Genomic DNA, 19569 nt, shown 5'->3' with positions numbered 1-19569 from the left:
TATATAGTTTTTGAGTCCTGTCAAACACAAAACATTTTAAGTCCCTGTGACACTCTCTTCACTCTGCTAGGGTCATCTAAAAATAGCACCCGGACACGCAGCCAGATCTCCCAGGCAATGCTGAGGAGGTGGCTCTAAATGGCAGCAATCTTAGTTTAAAGGGACAGTACAGCTTATTAAGCCCCTCGGAGGAAAGCACAGATGAATTGCCATCCCCCGCAGCACGACTGCCCGTGTGCGAACGCTGCGGTCACATTCCATCGGAGTTCATTCTTCGCGCACATTAGGCAGTAATCATCATTCTAAACGAAAGTGGAATTTCATATTCAGGTGATGGAGTACAACACATCGCAAGACACAGAATTTTAGAAGGTCCTAGAAATCGCCTGGAACAACACTTCTCAAACTCGGGCGTGTATCGGAATAGCCTGAGTGCTCACGGACAGCGTCAGTGTGGCTATTAGATCCCACACTCTCTCACCTATCCAAAGATATCACTCTGGAATTGTCCCCTTTTCCCAATGATATGTCCCCCCCTCTACTGGTTCATTCACACGGGTATATAAGCATGCTGCTATTTCTCTCATTTTTTTTTTAATTCCTTAAACTCCGGTTTCTCCACTGCCACCACCCCATCTTTCTCTTGCCCAAATGCAGAACTCTCCAAAAACATGTCCGCACTTGCTTTCTCTACTTCTTTTGTTTTCAATTTCTCTTGCACTTTGGTCCAATCCTCATCTTCACCAGTGAACTGAAACGACTCATCACAAGGACAGCCACCAATGGTCCCCACGCTGCCCAATCCAACGTTCAGTCCTCAATCTTCATCACGTTTGCTCCATCAGCAGCATCTGACTCAGCTTACCCATCCTTCCTGCCCAAAGCACATTCTTCACTAGGCTTCCAGAACACCATGCTCTCTTAGTTCCCTTACTACCTACCTCACTGGCTGTGTGAGTCGAACTGTGTCCCCCAAAAATAGGTATGTTAAAGTTCTAACCCTCAGTACCTGAGAATGTGAATTGGAAATAGGGTCTTTGCAGATTTAACCAGGTTAAGACGAGGTTATTAGGGTGGATCTTAATTCAATATCGCTGGTCTCCTTACGAAAGGAGAAATCTGGACACAGACAGGCACAGAGGGAAGACAATGTAAAAATACACAGGCAGAAACAGCCAATGTGCTGAAGTGAGACATCTATAAGTTAAGGAATGCTATGGATTATGGGTAAACACCAGAAACTAGAAGAGACAGGAATAATTCTCCCCTAGAGTCATTGGAGGGAGCACAGCCCTGTAACACTTTGATTTTAGATCTCTAGCCTCCAGAACTATGAGACAATCAACTTCTGTTGTTTTAAGTCACTCAGGTTTTGGTACCTTATTACAGCAACTGCAGGAAACTAATACAGTGGCTAGTCCTCTTTAGAACCCATGGATGGCCTCCTATCTCCCTGACCTTGGGAGGGCTCAGGGCTTAGTCAATGTCCCCGTCACTTTTCTGTATTTATCCACACTTGTTGATCCCAACTGGTTTCATGGCTTTAAATGCCTACTCTATGCTCATGACTGCAGCCTGCACTTGTCCCTTGATCTCTAGACTCCTGTGTCCACCTGTCTTCCTGACACATCTTCTTCAATGTCTGATAGACAACGCAAACCTACCAAATCCCACCCCAAACATCTGATTCTCCCTAGAAAACCTGTACGTTCTGCAGTCTCTCCCATCAGTAAATTACTAGTCACTGACCAATTGTTCAGAAAGAAAAAAAAAAAAAAAGTAATATCTGACTCCTTGCTTTCTCTATACCCCACATCCCAAAAGTAAATCCTGGTGACCCCACCTCCAAAATATATTCAGAACATGACCTCCTCCAATCTCTGCTACTACTATTACCATGGTACAAACCCCACCATTCCTTCCCTGGGTTACTGCAACAGACTCCTGAATCATTTCCCTGCATCCACCCCCACCTCCTCCAACCTGTTCTCAATGTGGCAACCAGACAGAACTTTTAAAACATAAATCAGGTTCCAGTCAAGATGGCAGAGTAGGTAAACACTGTTCTTGGCTCCACCCACAACCACATAAACATTACAACTAAACTACAGAACAACCATCATTGAGAATTGCCTTTAGACTAGCTAAACGGAGTCCTACAACTAAAGATATAAAGAAGAAGCCACCTCAAGACTGGTAGGAGGGGTGAAGATACAAATGGGCTAGTCTCATATCCATGTGTAGCAGTTCAAAATGGGGAGAAATATCTTAGCTGCAGAGGTCCCCTCTTGAGGGGCAAGGGCTCCCAGCCCCACACCAGGCTCCCCAGGCCAGGGTTCCAGTGCCAGGAGTAGAAATCCAGTGGAGATTATGGCTAAGTGAGATGGATGATGTCTGGAGTCCCAGGCATTCCTTTTAAAGGGCCCATAATAAGCCTTACTCACTGATGGACTCACTCGCTCTGAGTTCCAGTGCTGGGACAATAACTTGAAAGGTGCCAGGGACATATAGGGAGGAACTGAATTGTCTAGCTTCAGGGTAAGGGCTGGAGAAGCAGTTTTCTCCCAGACAGATGTGTTGGCAGAAACCATTACTCCTTTGTTGAGTTCTCCCCCGAACCCAGCATCCAAGTACAAGCCAGCACCACATCTGAGACTCCACCAACCTGGCTAGCACTGTGATTCCCCGAGTCCCTGCCTCGTCCAATTTCCAGGCCCACCTGCAACAACATGGACAGACCTAGAGGGTATTACGCTAAGTGAAATAAGTCAGACAGAGAAAACAAATATTATATGATTTTCACTTACATGTGGAATCTATAAAACATAATAAACAAACAGACAAAACAGAAAAAAACTCACAGACACAGAAAACATTTTGATGGTTGCTGAATAGGAGGAAGGTTGGGAGGCTGGGTGGAAAGGGAAAGGGATTAAGAAATACAAATAGGGAGCAAAATAGTCATGAGGATGTAAAGTACAGCATGGGGAATATAGTCAATAACACTGTAATAACTATGTATGGTGTCAAATGGGTACTAGACTTATCAGAGTGATTATGTCACAAGTTACATAAATGTCTAAGCTCTATGTTGTACACTTGAAACTAATATAATATTCATATCAACTGTAATTGAAAAATAGCTTCTAAATGCAAAAAAAAAAAACACACATAAATATCATCAGTCAGAGTAAAAACACATTTTTTGAATCACCTAACGACCCTACGAGATTCCCGCTTTGCCCAGCCCCACTTCTCCGACTTCGTCTCCTCCTCCTCTGCCCTGTGACATTCGTTCTTCTTTTTCCCCCATCACACCATGCTTGACCTCCTATCCCTATCCTTGTTCTACCCCAACGTCAGCACAGCCCAGCCCTCGCTTCCATCAGGTCTCTGCTCAAACATCACTTCCTAAGAGACCACCCCTGACATCCTGCCTGAAACAGTAACTCACCTCTCGACCCAATGTTCTCGTCTCTGTCTTACTGTTGCCATGGCATCAGTAAATGGTGAATATGAGCTATTCACCTTTTTTTTTTTAATCTGTCTCTCTTCACTAGAATGAAGTTCCATGAGAGCAAGCAAACTGCTCTATCCCCAGCTCCTAAACTGGGCCTTGTACTTTGTAGGCCCAGGATACACAAGCTCTGAGTGAATACATAAATTCACAAACAGGTGGAAACTCCCAATGTAAAGTGAAATTTGCTTTTTCGTAGAAACAGTGTTTTTACAAGTTCGTCCACCTAAATTTCACCGAAGTTGGGACAAGCATTGCAAACATTATGCCCATAAAAAAAATAAAATAAAAAGTAAAATAATCAAATAAAATTAAAAAATCAGAGATTCTGTGAAGAAATAAAACTCTGCGGATTTAAAAAAAAAAAAAAAAGTATGCTAACATTGTACACCTTTTAAATCATATTTTTAACTTCTAAAGATGCTGAGTGCTCCTCAGCCTCACAGTCACCAGAGACTGAGCCACCTAAATGAGGTGACTTTTTGGCATCAGGTTCTCCCTGCAGGGGTTGTGCCTGGGTCAGCTCTGTGCTTACAACAGCGACACTGCTCTAGAGATCACGATCTATATATACATTGTCACACTTTATACTAACATGAGCCGTAGATGCAGTCACATGTCCATAGGAGTCAAGTGTCTGCTTCTGCAGGGAAAAAAATGACCATCCTGAGAGTTATGTTCCTACTTCCTACCATGCCAAATGAAAGCCTGATAAAAAGACGTTAAGACGAGGAAATGAAACAGCCGGTAATGGAGATTCTGGTGGCATTCAACGCAGAATGGCAGCGACATCGTTTGCAGGTTTAATTTTGCCAGACTGACTTTGATTTCATATGCCAAGTTTTCTCTGTTAGGATTTCAGCCGGTGCAATGTGGCAGATCAATATACCTAAATTCTCAGCCCCTGAGCTAAGAAAACTCTCTATCGCAATGTGTCGGGGTGAGAGACAGCAAAAATTGGGAGGAAGGCGAGAGAAGAAAAAAGCAATAAAGAGAAAGAGGTGAGATTTTCAAAGGAACCTGTTATATATGCCCAACGATGCTGCTGGAATTATTGTTCTTTTGTTTCCTTATCTGAGGGATTTAGATACGTGTCTTATACGGCTAACCCTTAAGCCTGCCGTTAGTCTATCATTAGCACAACATACCAGATTAGGACTTGAAATGGGGTTTCTGAAGGTAACAGTGCTGTGACATCTATGTTTTTAAATGTTCTGAGCACTTGAGCACAGTAAGCGCATAACTGAAACAGAGAAGGTAAAGAGAGACCAAGTGCGGTCAAGGAGATGAATCCAGAACAGTGGTCTTCCTTCAAGGGAGACGGGACAGTGGCAGTTAAATATGCAAAAGATAAAACGAAAGAAAAAAGGTTACACAAGAAGCCACAAATATACTAAAGCCAGCGTGATGTCAGCTTGGGGATACCCAGGACATTACTATGTATGACCAATTGCTCCGAAGGACTAAAAACCACAGCAAAACCCCTGTCATTTACACAGGACTCTCAGCCACACACACACAGTTATGATCTTGCTCCCCGGTGTCTTTCAGCCTCATTTCTGACCGCCCCCGACGCCCACCCACGCACATGTCGCCTTCCTGGCGGTGCCCACAGATCGGTCCACACGTGCCATTGAGGACATGGACCACGTCTTCTGTGCCGGGTACCTAATGCTCTGAATTCGCAATTAACATTAAATCAGCCATAGTCATTAGATACCCAATATTTTAGACTTACATGAGAATAACATTTAATTAAAGTTAATGAGTAATAACAGTAACATGGAGTTAAACGTCTTTTCATTGAAATCCATGGATTTCTGAGATCATCAAAGTTTTCAATTCAAAACTAGAAAATCAATATTGGTTATAAATAATCCTTCTGATCCTCACTGCCGAACAGAAATGCTTTTTAAGATCGCTAAAGGTTTTTTTTTTTTTTTTTTTGACTTGGGGTTTTTGTGTTATTTGGGTTTGTTTTGTCATTTGAAAATCATACCAATGATGGAGATTTAAAAGAGGAAAGTCATCTTATAGCCATGCCACCCTGAACGAGCCTGGTCCCGTCTGATCCCGGCTGCTAAGCAGGGTCAGGCCTGGTTAGTACTTGGATGAGAGACCACCTAGGAAGACTAGGTGCTATTGGTGTAAAAAATTTTTTAAAAATAAGGAATTTTAAACGGTCACGGTCCTTGCAATCTGTGAGGTCAACCAAGAGTTGCCTCGCCTAAAAAAAAAAAAAAAAAACACACAGAAAAGTTGCACTTATTTAAATTTATAGTAGAGGTCACAAAACAATCTGAATTCAAATGAATTTTCTAAAAATATACATATATTTCCTTTCTGATTTTTTGCAAATTTGTTCACTCCTTTAAAAGTTTTATGCTATTTTGGGATTTTACTGCAAAGCCAAGATAAGCACTGATTTTAATCTGGTAGGGCTGTTTCCCTCTCAGAAAACAATCCAGGTCAACTGCCACAATAATTGTAAACACAATGGCCAAGGATTAGAAAGGAAAATTCATGCTTTCACATTCAGTATATAAGACTCTGACTTAACCTTGAGAAAATATTAACAGTATACACAATTCCCTTTGGAAGTCTAGTTTAATTAACCATTTAAAGCAATCGAAAGTTTTTATTAACTTTTCCTAATTAAATGTATTCTGTTTCTTTATTGTTCTCGATGTTGTAAAAGTAATGATTTTAGGAGACGTATCTCTAATTACTATTTCTAAAAATATTGCAAGCCATGTTTTTACCATCTTGAAATGATCCAATTACCTGGAAATGCCCATAACTGGAAATGCAAGATAAATTCTGTGCTAACAAACCAATCCATTCTGTCGTAAAAACAGGATAATTAGCAGAGATACTATTAAACAGGGAGCTATGGTGATAGGTGTCGTAGAGATGTAAAGAAAGATTTAAAAAATAAAATAGAAAAGGCAGCCCAAGAAAAGAAATTAAGTCATTCGTGCAAGCAGGCAATAAATAAATAAATAAATAAATAAATAAATAAATAAATAACTTTGAGAATGAGACAGGAAAAAGACAGGAAGAAATGAAGAAGGAGGAAGCAGGGGGAGTCTAATTGGTATTAGGAACATGCATTGGAACAAATATTTAGTATAAGTAGTATTTCCTATATATCTGAGTCTGCCCAATAATGAGTCATCTTGACTTTTACTGGATTTAAGGTTTTTTTTTTTCTTTCGACGGCACTGGAAAAAGATCCTTCATAAATGTGAACCTGTATTTGAGGAACAGGGAGAGAAACCCCCTTTGAGTAAAGAGAAAAAGAGAAAAATGTGACCCACAGTATATATTTTCGTTAACAAGAAGACTGAACTCTTACTGGTTGGTTTTGTATTTAAGTCGTGACATTGACCACAGTTTTCTGTTTAACACATAAATGAATAAAAGCATTGTTTTGTTTCTTAAAACCTGACAAGAGTTTGAGAGGATCTGAGATGATTTAAAAAAAAAAAAAGTGTTGGTGACAAAAAAATTAGGTACACAGCCTCAACTTCATAAAAAAAAAGAAAAGAAAAAGAAACAGAATACATGATTATTTTTCCATACAGTGCCTAAAATGAGTTACGTATAGCAGGTTCCCAGTAAGTACTTGTGTAAGGAGAAAGGAAGATGGGAGGTAGGTAGAAACAGTTCTAAAACATGGCAATCTCTTAATTCATGTTTCTTACTACAAAAGCTGCCCCACCTGCCACTCATGCCTTCACTCAGATCAGTGGCATTTATTGAGCACCTACTATGTATGAAGATTGCCCCTTTCATGGCTGTCACTCGCTATTAGTTTTCAATCCTGCATCTGAAAAGCCCCAGGGGCTGTGAACAGCTGGGACTAGTAATAGCATATCACTCGACCCAGCAACACCCTCACTCCATCTGGCACATTATTCCTGGAACAGTCACTGGAAAAGGAATTGCACTAGGTAAGAACACGAAGGCAGGGTGATGGGTTTCAACAGAAATTGCCTGTGACAAGCAGCCCTTCAGGTCTTACCATCAGCAGCTGCACGCCCCTCTCCTGCCCAGTTAAACGCCAGCTCTCCTCTCAACCCTTCCACACCTTCATCCCCAGTGCCTCCTTCTCTTAGACTAATAGTTCTGCCAACTCAGGATCCATCAATCTTTTTACATCAGCATTAAGCTGTATGGAAAACAGAAGAGAGAGTGAACTCAATCCTCCTAGGATTGGGTCACAACCCTCCATTCTCACAGGCTTGGCTCCCTCGTCTGAAGTCCGCTCGGCTTCTCCTTACTATCTTATAAGAAGTAAATGCTTCTTAAAGATGCCAGATTTCCTTTTCACATACTTTTACAGACCAGACAATACATATATTGAAGTGGTTGAAAATGCTAATTATTAGTGAACTTTTCATGAAAACAGGAATAATCACCTAAATGAATAAATAAATAAATTTGCTACTATTTCTTATAAAGATGATGGCAATTCATTGTGGATACATTTTATTCATGTTCATGCTTATAAAGAAAGTAAAAGTTAAGAAACATGGTAAAATTTAGTGATTAAAAGAGATCTGATTTAAAATAGAAAAACCAGGAAATGGAATGATATATACCTTCTCTAAGTCAAAAAATGTCTAAGGTATTTAGCTACAGGAAAAGCACACTGATCCAGAAATGTAAGTGGTAAAGCCAGCAGAGAATTATTAATAAATGAGTTTTATTTTAAGCCTCTGAATTTCCTTTAAAAAGCCAAGATTTAAATATTCTTTGCTTGGACTTACCATGCTAAAATCACAGGACCACAAGAGAGAACAATGAGATATGCTTGCTTAAGAGTTCATTTACTAGGTCAAGTGTGCATTAGAATCTTAATTCTGATCGACAAAAATCATTGTTCTCTTACGATTTCACTGAATATTTATATTCATGGCCTATTTAAGGAAATCAGAATTATTTTCATCAGGCCCCATTTGCTCCATCTTATAGAATACTTGGAACACACACACACACACACACACACACACAAAGTTTAAAGGCCTATGTTTCTAAAATAATCTGACTTTCTAAATCGAATACATTAATGTTTGAGAGTGCTATTTTTAAAATTCACTCTCATGATAAACTCTTTATATTGAGCCCCAAACCATAATTCATTAAGAAACATGATAAACTTCTAAAAATGAGTTACATGTCTAATGACTGTCTTGAAATTGGAGGGACAGAGCTGTCTCCGATGGTGAGCACCTATAAGCCTTCTTTATACTACAGGAAAGGAGCAAGAGGAAGGAGACAAAGAGAAATAGGTATGTACAGCCAAGACATGAAATGGAATTTACAAGAGCTTGGAAAGATTAAATTAAATAGGGACCATTAGTACGAAGTCGAGGGAGGAGGGGAGGAAACTTACAACTTCGTCTGAGAAAGACTCCTTTCCTATTAAAATGGAATATGCTGCCTTGTGGAGTAATAAACACAATACCCACTAACAGAACTCAAGTAGACGCTAAAAGACAACCCGGCAGGGACATTGAAGTTGTCAGGAAACCAGACTAGGAGGCCCGCTCTGTGAGTCCACATTTCACGTGGGGAGAGCCGAGTGCGTCGAATTCTTTTACAAAGCCAAAAAAGTGTAGGTCAGCACTTTTAAATAAATGCATTATAATTTACATGTCGGTGATGAACACGTGCTTTGGTTGCTCAGCAACCGTATTCCTCCTCTTGGTCACGTCCCTTTGGAATGTACCTGGTCCCTCTGGTTTGATTGAGTGTGGCTGCTCTACCACCTACCCGCTCCGTTTGTACCATCCTCCTGATGACAGAGGTGGGCATGTGACTAAAATCAGCCGCAGCCAAATAATCCCGAAGCTTTCTTTCAAACTATTGGGGAAGAAAAGGTCTTTCTGCTGAGCTAGCTAGGACGTAAGCCTGAAGCTGCTGAAAAGCCATCTTGTCACCACAAGGAAATAGGCCGCCCAGGAAAGAGAGGAGAAAGAAAGAAGAGCTGAGGATATCCTCTGGGCCCATCGATGCCTGGGCTTTTCAGCCATTAGTATGCAAGCCAGGACATCCCGTCTTCTGTTTTAGGTCAGTTAGTGTTGAGTTTCTGTCCCTTGCAACCAAAAAGTCCTGACTAACATCAAAGGATGAAATAATGAGAAAGGGAGCGTAAATGTCTCAATAGTGGCTAATGAACTAATTCACTGGGATTTTCAACCTTTAAAACATGAAGTATTTAGGGTGTCGGAAGCTACGTAATCAGAAGCCCCTTGGTATTAGAACCGGCTCACATTCTTCGTCATGGCGATTTTCCAATTTGTACTGAATCCGCTGTTCTCCCAGCTGCGTGCCTCAGTTTCCTCAAGAGGTTTCTTGGTTCTCTTAATCCACCAAGAAACCAGTGACACGGGTCACATCCAGGAGTCACGCGCGATTCTGTGCCCCTCTTCCTTGTGGCACTGCACTCACGTGCATCAGCTGGAAATCTCTCCTCTAAGTGGGCAGACCGTTTCAAAAAAACAGGATTCCAGAAATAGTTTGTCGAGCAGTCCGGGTCCACTGTTATGAAACCACTTCCCGGGCCAGAAGAACCAAGCTATTTGCTCCCTGAATCAGGGTTTTTTCTCCATGATTCTTAGGCCCATGAACCAGGGCACCCTGAATCTCATCACTCCACACTTAAGTCTTCTGCATTTTTGATAATTTTTCAACCTTTATTTATATTTTCTTAACATACCGAGAAGTAGTTCAGTTTACAAATTTTAATGTAACCTGGAATGGGGCCATTGCAAAGTGAGAAATCTCACTGGCAATTGTTTCTAAGCTCCTACAGAACAAAATAAGGTACAAGGAGCTAGAAATGTCCATACTCGTATTCCGATTTGATCGCTAATTTTTATTTAATAATATTAAATCATAACATCGTTTATTTCGAAAGACGAAAACAAGTTTTCCAAAAGAATAAATCCGCGATTTTCTCCCGTCGGTGCCAGTCATGTAAATATCCCCTGCCACGAACTTACGAGCAGCTTAGCCCAAGTGCAGACGCTCACAATGGAAACGCAGCATCCGATCTGCTGCACACAGAGCCACCTCCACACAAAGCCTCACGCTTTGGGACAGGAAGGGAAGAATAATGCTGTAGCCATTGGTAGCTGCAGGGGGACTTTTCGGGAGCAAAAATGGCATTACTGGAGTTGGAATTTGGCCAGGACACTGGGGCTAAATACCCGGACTGTTATGAAAAGTGCCCCGGGATGGTTAACGCCCTTGAGTTGTCAGAATCTCAGTTTTGTCTCTTCTATGAAAAGAAAAGCTGATTAGATCGTTTAAGTAAATCTCTCGGTGGGCTTCTCCAGCTTCTGATTATCTAGATATGCTTTAATCACTGTCAGATTGCCCTGGTTAAAATTAATGACAGATTAATTGTGAGACACTCCAAGGTATCAAAGCACCAAAATATATACCGCGATAATATATCACATATATATACTTTTTCCATTCATTCCCCAGGGGATTAATTTAGAGCCCCAGCAATTCCTATTTGGACTAAATCATGCTGTTTTAAGGAGTACATAATATCCCAATTATCCTGTTGCCCTTATCTTTATGAGTCTTAACCTAAGTAGTGTGATTAGATTTAATGCCACATCCCTGAAACCAAGGTCCTGTTTCAACAGCCACTCTTTTTTAAACAATTATGCTGAACATTAAGCCATCTACGCTATTTACTAAAGCACCCATAACAAGACTTCAAACACAATTACTCGTCTCTGTTGCCATACAGAAATCTAGAATCTATTCAGGTTTCTTAAGGGAATAAAGAAACAGAGAATCCTCATTTTAGGTGGTTCATCAGATTCATAAATATTTTTAACTGGCTTACGTGTCTAAGAAAGGAAACATTCCTTGTATTACATGAACAAATGCTCTTGAGAAAACAAGGTCGAGGGAGGTCACTGGAAAATATTAGTGAGTTCTTCCTCCCCCCCTTAGTCATTAGTGCCTACAAAACCCAAAAAAAGAAATGAATTCATTCATTTATTCCCCTTTTTTCTCTCTATTTTTTTTTTTCAAACACGGGCCTTTGTCCTTCTTCAGCAAGCTGTTTTTCTCCTTCCCGTGCTTCACAGAGGATTTTTAAAATTTTTTTCTTTGGATCGCAAGGTAGCTTTGCTGACTCTTCATTTCCTCGTCTGTAAAATGGGACAGCTGGAAGAAATCCGAGGTTCTGAACCCAGGATGCACATTAAAATCACCTAGGATTTTAGATGTAGGTGATTTTTTTTTACTGTGTGAAAATATTAAATTTTTAAAATATTAAAAATTTTAATATTAATCCCTTACCCCAGGCCCTTGGAAATTCTGATTTTCAGCTGCTTTGGGAGAGGAATCCGGCAACTATGCTTTTTTTTAAGTTTTCCAGGTGATTCTAATGTGCAGTCAGGACTAAAAATGACAGATCAGGTATTTTCAGGATTCTCCCAGCCCCGAATCACTACATGTCCATCTTTCATTTGACAAGTATTTAGCTAATGTGTTTGGCACACTGGATGTACTGGCAAATTACCACAAACTTGGTGGCTTAAAACAACAGAAGTTCATTCTCTCGCAGGTCTGAAGTCTGAGACCCACATTTTCTCAGCGGGGTTCTTCCAGGAGGTTCTGAGGGAGAAGGGTTTCCACGCCTCTCTCTCAGCTTCTGGAGGCCACTGGCAATGCCCGAATTCCTTGGCTTACGGCTACATCACTCTAACCTGTGCCTCCATCCTCACCTGGCCTTCTCCTCGGTGTCTCTGTGTGTCTTTTCCTTGCCTGCCTCTTCTAAGGACACTTGTCACTGGCTTTCAGGCCCACCAGGATGCTCTCCGCTGGACGGCTGCACCTTAATTACATTCCAAAGAGGGTCCCCCTCTGAGGCTGGGGGGCCAACATTCAACCCAACACACTGCACGGGCCACTTTTATCAGAAGCTGAAAACAGACTCATCTTGAACACGGGCTCGGACGACTGAAAGGCACGTCACGTGGAGACAGTACAGGCTGCAGGGCTTTGGGCCGCCAGAACGGGGGGGGGGGGGGGGGGGGCAGGCCCAGGTGGCTGCAGGCCGGCTCCCACAGGCAGCGCAGGACTCGGCTGTCAGGTCGCTGCTGCTCCTGTTACAGACCAAACGGGCCAAGAGGGGAATAGGGCCTCCCCAGCGCCTGCTCCGTGCCGGGACAGAGGCCGGGGCGAAGAGGAGCGTGTTGTGTGGCCTCCAGAAAGAGGACCGTGGAGTTTGGAAAAGCCTACCGTGACCTCTCAAGAAAGTACGTGTTCCCCGACCCTGGTAAAAGGTCTTCATTCCTCACGTTCAATAATCTCACTGCTTTCATTCCCCTCACCCCACTTACCCCACCAAAGAGAAACAAACCCTCACACCTAATGGCTTCGCATGAAGCTTCGCACACACGGCCAGGAGGAAAAGATATGATAAGCTAAAAATACCTGCCCCAACTAGAATGCTGCTTTTATGCCAACCCGCATTGTTCCCTTCTTTCAAAACTATGCTCAAAATCCCCACCCCTTCACGATTTCGCCCCAGCCCTAGGCCTAAGGACCATCTCGGGCCTCATCCTTTAGCATAAACACTTAGGACTTTAACTGTTATTAGTATGTTTCCGCCACACACCCCTAGCCCCGATGCGGCTGACGGCCAGAAACCAGCTTCTCTGGGATTCTTTCTAGAAAATGATCCTAAGGGCAAAAACATCTCTCAAACACTCCCCAGTTTCTTCATTTCTTTAAAATGGCCAGAGACCAACTGGGCTGTGTCACCGGCTGACGAGAGGTGAGCTGAACGTGGAGAGCTTGTTTTCCTCCATCAGCACCCTGAAGCAACAGGACCTAAGAACCACTCCATCTTTACCTGATGACCTGAGTCTCACGAGGTTACACCTGTGATTCGTGACGTTACACTCGACGCCAATGATTTCACACAACCATCACACCGAGGGGAAGAGAGAGCGAGAGTCATTTCGCCTTTGCAGACCCAAACCTCCCAGAAGCACGACGAAGCTGCCCAAAGGTGGAAGATTCTGCCCCGCTCACAGCACGGGTGACCTGTCCAGAGGGGACCCTTCGTTTCCTTCAAAACCTTAGTTTCGGGAGCTGTCCACTAAGTCACACAGCAGAATGGTAGATTTTTTTTCGACCTAGGGCATCATCCACTTAAATCGTCAATTTACTTAAATATAGCTACCTGTAAAAAACGCTTGCAAATCCTTTATCTGATAAGGGATTGATATCCAGAATACACAAAGAACCCCTACAATTCAGCAACAAAATTACGAACAACCCAATTTTAAAATCAGCATAGGACTCGAACAGACGTTTCACCAAAGAAAATCTACAAATGGCCAATAAGCACATGCAAAGATGCTCAGCACCATTCATCATTAGCTAAATGAAAATCAAAGCCACAATGAGATACTGCTTCACACCCTTTAGGGTGGCGATTATTTAAAAATGATAATAATGTGTTGGTGAGGATGCAGAGAAACTGGAACTCTTATACACTTTTGGTGAAAATGTAAAATAGTGCAGCCACTGTGGACCTAGTAATTCCAATTAAATTGAAAAGCAGGAACTCCAACAGAGTGCACCCATGTTCATAGAAGCATTATTTACAATGGCCAAAAGGTGGACACAGCTCAATGGATAAACGGATAAACAAAATGTGGCATCTACATACAATGGAATATTACTGGGCCTTAAAAAGGAAGGAAGTTCTGGAACATGCCGAACTCTAAATGAATCTTGAAGATATTACGCTAAGCGAATTAAGCCAGTCACAAAAGGACAAATACATGATTCCGTGCACATGAGGTACCTAGACTCGTCAAATCCGTAGAGAAAGAATGTGCCTTGACGGTTGCCAGGGTCTCGAGGAGGGAGAATGAGGAGCTGTTGTTCACTGGCTACAGCTTCACTCGGGGAAGATGAAGACGTTCTAGAGGTGGATGATGGTGACGGTTGCACAATGCGAAGGTCCTTCCTGCCACAGAACTGTACTTTTTTTTAAGTGGTAACTTTGATGTTATATATATTTTACCATGATAAAAAAAAAAGGGGGATGCATTAAAATATACCTAGCCAAGTCCAAAAATGATCTATATTAAAACCACTAATTTTAAAATAAATGTAAGTCGTTAGAGCCTATTTGGTGTTCTGTTCTGAACGGTACTGAAAACCCATGCTTCACCGATCTTTCTTTTAAACACAAAGGAAAAACAAAGAAGTGAAATCTTTTTTCCACCATTCATCCCCCTCACTTTCGCTGCATCGCAAGGTGAGTTTTAAATTGCTTTTGATAAAACCAAATGTAAAAATAAAACCACTGTCATTTTTTCAGTTGACGCTCTGTTGGTTCCAGCCCACATTTTTGCCCGTTCCTCACTTTCTGTGCCTCACCTCCATCTCGTTCCCACATCCCCTAGCTCTGGTCCCTCTCACCCACACACCCAGAAAGCGAGAGGAAATCTCTCCTCTGGGGTCGACGCCTCAGACACAACAGAATTGCTAGACCTTTTAACAGCCCCAGCTACAGGCTCCCGACACCATTACTGACCACAAGAAAGTGTTTTAGCTCTTAGAAAAGCAACACTATAAACAGACAAAATATCAAATAAAATAGATGCTGCAGAGTCAAGATCATAAAAGGAACACCGAGACGCTAACTCGAGAACACTGCCTCTCACCACGGGCACTGTTCTGGAAGCTACATTTCATACGGAGTGGAGGGGAGGGCGGACCGAGAAAGAAAGGAATGACTTCCTTGGGAGAGAAAAAAGCAATGTAACGGGGGGAAGTAACCATCAAAGCTGGAGGCTTATCTCACATTTTCCATCTAAAATTAGTCCTAAAAATGAACACAGCGGCATAAATCAAAAATACATTTTTTTTTCCCTTAATGATAGAAGAAAGGGCAAGGATGAGGTTCCCGTGTATCTTAAAACCTTAACATTTCATGTTACTCACCAAGTGTTTAATAGCAAAGAACTGTTTTTGAAATACTAAATCCTCCAAGTTATTACAATGGACACTTTAACAATCAGAAAAAAAAAATGTTCTAAGTAGAAAATGAAAAGATCACAGACTGTAATAATACAAACGTTACCTTTTCCTACATGTAGTCGTTTGTGTTGTCTATACTATTTATCACCCTAGGCCTTCGACATCTGGTCAGTGCACCTTGAAATACTTCTCGAATCTCAACACACACAAGCCCCATACTTCTGTTTTTATCAATGACCTTGTACACACATTTGCAGAAGTATCTGTTTCCATGACGTGCTCAGTTGGGCAGGCCTTCGACTGTTTTGATGGCTTCATAAAGAAGAACCAACTATCCGAATTTTACAATGTGCCAAAGGAAGGTACATTTTCCCAGATCATTCTGTCTATACCCATCCAAAGAAAATATACTCCATCTTACTTTTAGAGAGGCAGAGACAGACGACTTGGGCAAAGCACTTCAAGAAGTGGCTGGCTTAGTGTTTCCACTTGCTGATTAGCCTGGTGCCACTTGGTGGCACTGTTGATCCCAGTTTGCTCCCTGATCCAGGGGATGGGTACGTCAACTGATCCGGCCATAATAAGCTCGTGTCTCTGGCTCCATGAGGAACTTCATTAAACCCTGACAGCCTTTATAGAAACATCGGCATGTCTATATTCCTACCACCTCCAGCTCTACATGGTAAATTCTATAGTCAATGTCCCCCTCTTCAAATCTCCCATTGCTCTTTCTCCAAATACAGAAATTCAACCTCTCCTTCAGGGTGCCTGTCTTCCCTACTAACTGTAGTAGCCAGAGACTCCCATGGGGCCTGGCACCTGGGAAAGTACCTTGGGTGCCATCCTGGTAGAGAGACAACTGGGCAGAGATTGGGAAAGAAAATGAGTTGGTGAAAAAGAAGTCATACCACCATCTTGAAGTTTTAAAAAAATACAATATAAAACACAAAGGAAACAATGCTTGGATTTATTTGGTGGATGTTTCTTTTAAACCTCTCAACACACCTGCGTGAGCACCTCGTTTGGAACCAGGAAAGTAAGGTCCATGGGGTTAAGTGACTTGCTCAAAGGTAGGCACACAATTAGGATTTGTGGGTGCAGGATGGGAAACTCGTCCTTTTCTCCAAGTCCCGGCACCACACTGTCTTGACATAACGGGCTACGCAAGGGCTCCCAACATAAATACATATGGAGACCCAACAACCTCTAACCCAAACCCGAGGACTGAAGCAGGGCAGCCTACCTCCCAGGAAGGTCGATGGCGCTTGTGTTCCCTTCCCCCACTTACCCACCCGCCCCACAAACACATAAATGCACTTTGGGGCTGCGCATCCTTCATCCACCTGTTTTCGATTCCTTCCACAATGCCAAGGCTGTTGATTTTTTAAAGATCCCAGTTACACACACTTTTGAAAGAAGCCGCACACGCACCAACACACGTGACTCTTGTTTTGTTCTCTGCACTCCTCGGGGGAGCTCTGCTTCTAGTCCGTGCGGATTTTTTTTTCCTTTTCGGTGTAATAAGAAAACATGACAGAAGGCTTGAACATTCACAGCATAAAATTCTCAGGGGAAGAGCAGAATATGGATATTTTATATTAATAATTATTGTTATTGCTTCGAACAATAGGCGTTATATTCTTTAGTGGTGAGGATATCATTATATGATGCCTCAGTGAGCTCAGATCGTAATCGTCATCAGTGAAGCATAAAACATAAGATATTTCTAGTGGCTATGATCTTATTATCAGCATTTAGTGCATGACGCATATAAAATATAATTGACTGTAAAGTAATGATGCTGATCCTTTAACACACACCACAACTCGTATACGCAATAAAAGAATGCCATCACCTTCTATAAGATCTAGAATATTATATATTCTTGAGACTGCTCGAGACCCTTGTGAAAATTTTTCTTTTGATAATTGCACTCAGTGCCTGAGACATATACTTTTGTTTCTTCTTGGTTAGGGTAGATATTCATACTTAGAGGGTGAATCTCATTTTTGGAAACAGCTGAGTCATTCGGAACTAAATCTAGCATACAAACTGAAGAAAACTAAATCGAAAATAAGATTCATTCATTGAATGACTCAACATATATTATGTTCGACGCTACACAACACGAAGCTAGTCCCAGCTCTTAGGGGCTCACAGTCTAGAAGAGAAGATGAGTGTGTAAATAAATAACTTTAATAAAAGTGACACAATTTCCCCCAAAGATATTTAAGCAGCTATGGTTGCTTTCAAGTAGAACTGGAGAATAACAAAGCTGGGTTTCTGGATTGGCTCATAAAGCGGGAATAAAAGCTGTTTCAGAAGGAAGTGTTCCAAACCCGTTAGAACAACAGCAGGCAACTTGAGGTGAAGGAGTGTGCAACCTCCCAGCAGGGCTCGTCCCACAGAAGATGCTCGTCCAGATAGTAGTTACATTCTGATAGTAGTTACTTTTACTTTGATCCAGGGTTCCTTTATAGTTACATCTACCGACCTCGACAAAGCTGTAGTCATGGGCTATGATACCAAATAATAAGAAATCTTTCTATTCTGCTTCCCAAGCTGGCCTAACTCAACGTGACCATGAAAGGTGGAGAGAGGACAGTGGCCTGGCACAGGACGGCAGAGCCTCCCACAGGAGGGCCGAGAATGGCCAGCCGTAGCGGCACCGGATTTGTTACATACTGGATTTGGTCAAATAAATAAATATACAGAAGATGGCAGGAACCGGATTTCCCACTGTAAGAGAAGAGAGTTACAAACACAGAAAAGGAGGAAACTGGAACTGGAGATGTTGATGTGAACTCACAGGTCTAGAAAACAATGATATTATTTTCTAATAATTTCCAAGTTCTAATAACCCAAAGCAAATTACAGATTCAGTGCAATCCCTAGCAAAGTTCCAATGGCATTTTTCACAGAAATAGAACAAATAATCCTAAAATTTGTATGGAACCACAAAAGACCCCAAATAGCTAAAGCTTTTAAGAGAAAAAGAACAAAGCTGGAGGTATCACGCTCCCTGATTTGAAACTATATTTCAAAACTATAGTAATTAAAACAGTATGGTTTTGGTATAAAAACAGATACAATCAATGGAACAGAATAGAAGGCCCATAAACAAACGCACACACATATGGTCAGTTAATTTACAACAAAGGAGTCAATAATATACAACTGGGAAAGGAGAGTCTCTTCAATAAAAGGGGCTGGTAAAAATATAAAGTAAGTACAGCCACATGCCAAAGAATGAAACTCAATCGCCATCTTATACCAGACACAAAAATTAACTCAAATTGGATTAAAGACTTGAATGTAAGACCTGAAACCATAAAACTCCTAGAAGAAAACATGGGTGGTAAGTTCCTTGACATAGGCCTTGGTGATGATTTTTTTTAAGACACCAAAAGCAAAAATAAACAAGTGGGACTACATCAAACTAAAAAGCTTCTGCACAGCAAAGGAAACCATCAACAAAATGAAAAAGCAATGTGCCTACTATGTGGGACAAAATATTCGCAAAAAATATATACCTGATCAGGGGCTAATATTCGAAATATATAAAGAACTCATAAATCTCAACAGGAAAAAGAAAAACAATCCAATTAAAAAATTGGCAGAAGAACTGAATAGACATTTTTCCAAAGAAATACAGATGAACAACAGGTACATGAAAAGATGTTCAGCATCGCTAATCATCAGGGAAATGCAAATCAAATGCAAATCAAAACCTCACACCTGTTAGAATGGCTATTATCAAAAAGAAATATCTGTTGGCAAGGCTGTGGAGAAAAGGGAACCCTTGTGCACTGTTGGTGGGAATGTAAATTCGTACAGCCACTATGGAAAACAGTATGGAGGTTCCTCAAAAATTAAAAATAGAACTGACATATGATTTAGCAATTCCACTTCTAGGTATTTATCAAAAAAAAAAAAAAAAAAAAAAAAAGCTCATCAATACAGAACAGATTGGTAGTTACCAGAGGCACGGGGTAGAGGATAGAGGA

At 41.5% G+C, this 19569-nt stretch overlaps 1 protein-coding gene and 1 pseudogene across 1 annotated transcript in view; one reads left to right on the top strand and one right to left on the bottom strand.

Moving 5' to 3' along the window:
• Positions 1–19569, bottom strand: part of LOC118600331 (LIM zinc-binding domain-containing Nebulette-like) — a 207628-nt gene that overhangs the window by 125128 nt on the left and 62931 nt on the right. The gene's annotated exons all lie outside the window — the stretch shown is intronic.
• Positions 5547–5665, top strand: LOC118609146 (annotated as a pseudogene).

Source organism: Rousettus aegyptiacus, unplaced genomic scaffold (genome assembly GCF_014176215.1).
Source record: "Rousettus aegyptiacus isolate mRouAeg1 unplaced genomic scaffold, mRouAeg1.p scaffold_m13_p_10, whole genome shotgun sequence".
Taxonomy (NCBI): domain Eukaryota; kingdom Metazoa; phylum Chordata; class Mammalia; order Chiroptera; family Pteropodidae; genus Rousettus; species Rousettus aegyptiacus.
Note: the sequence above shows the minus strand (reverse complement) of the source record. Positions and strands in the feature narration are given on the sequence as shown.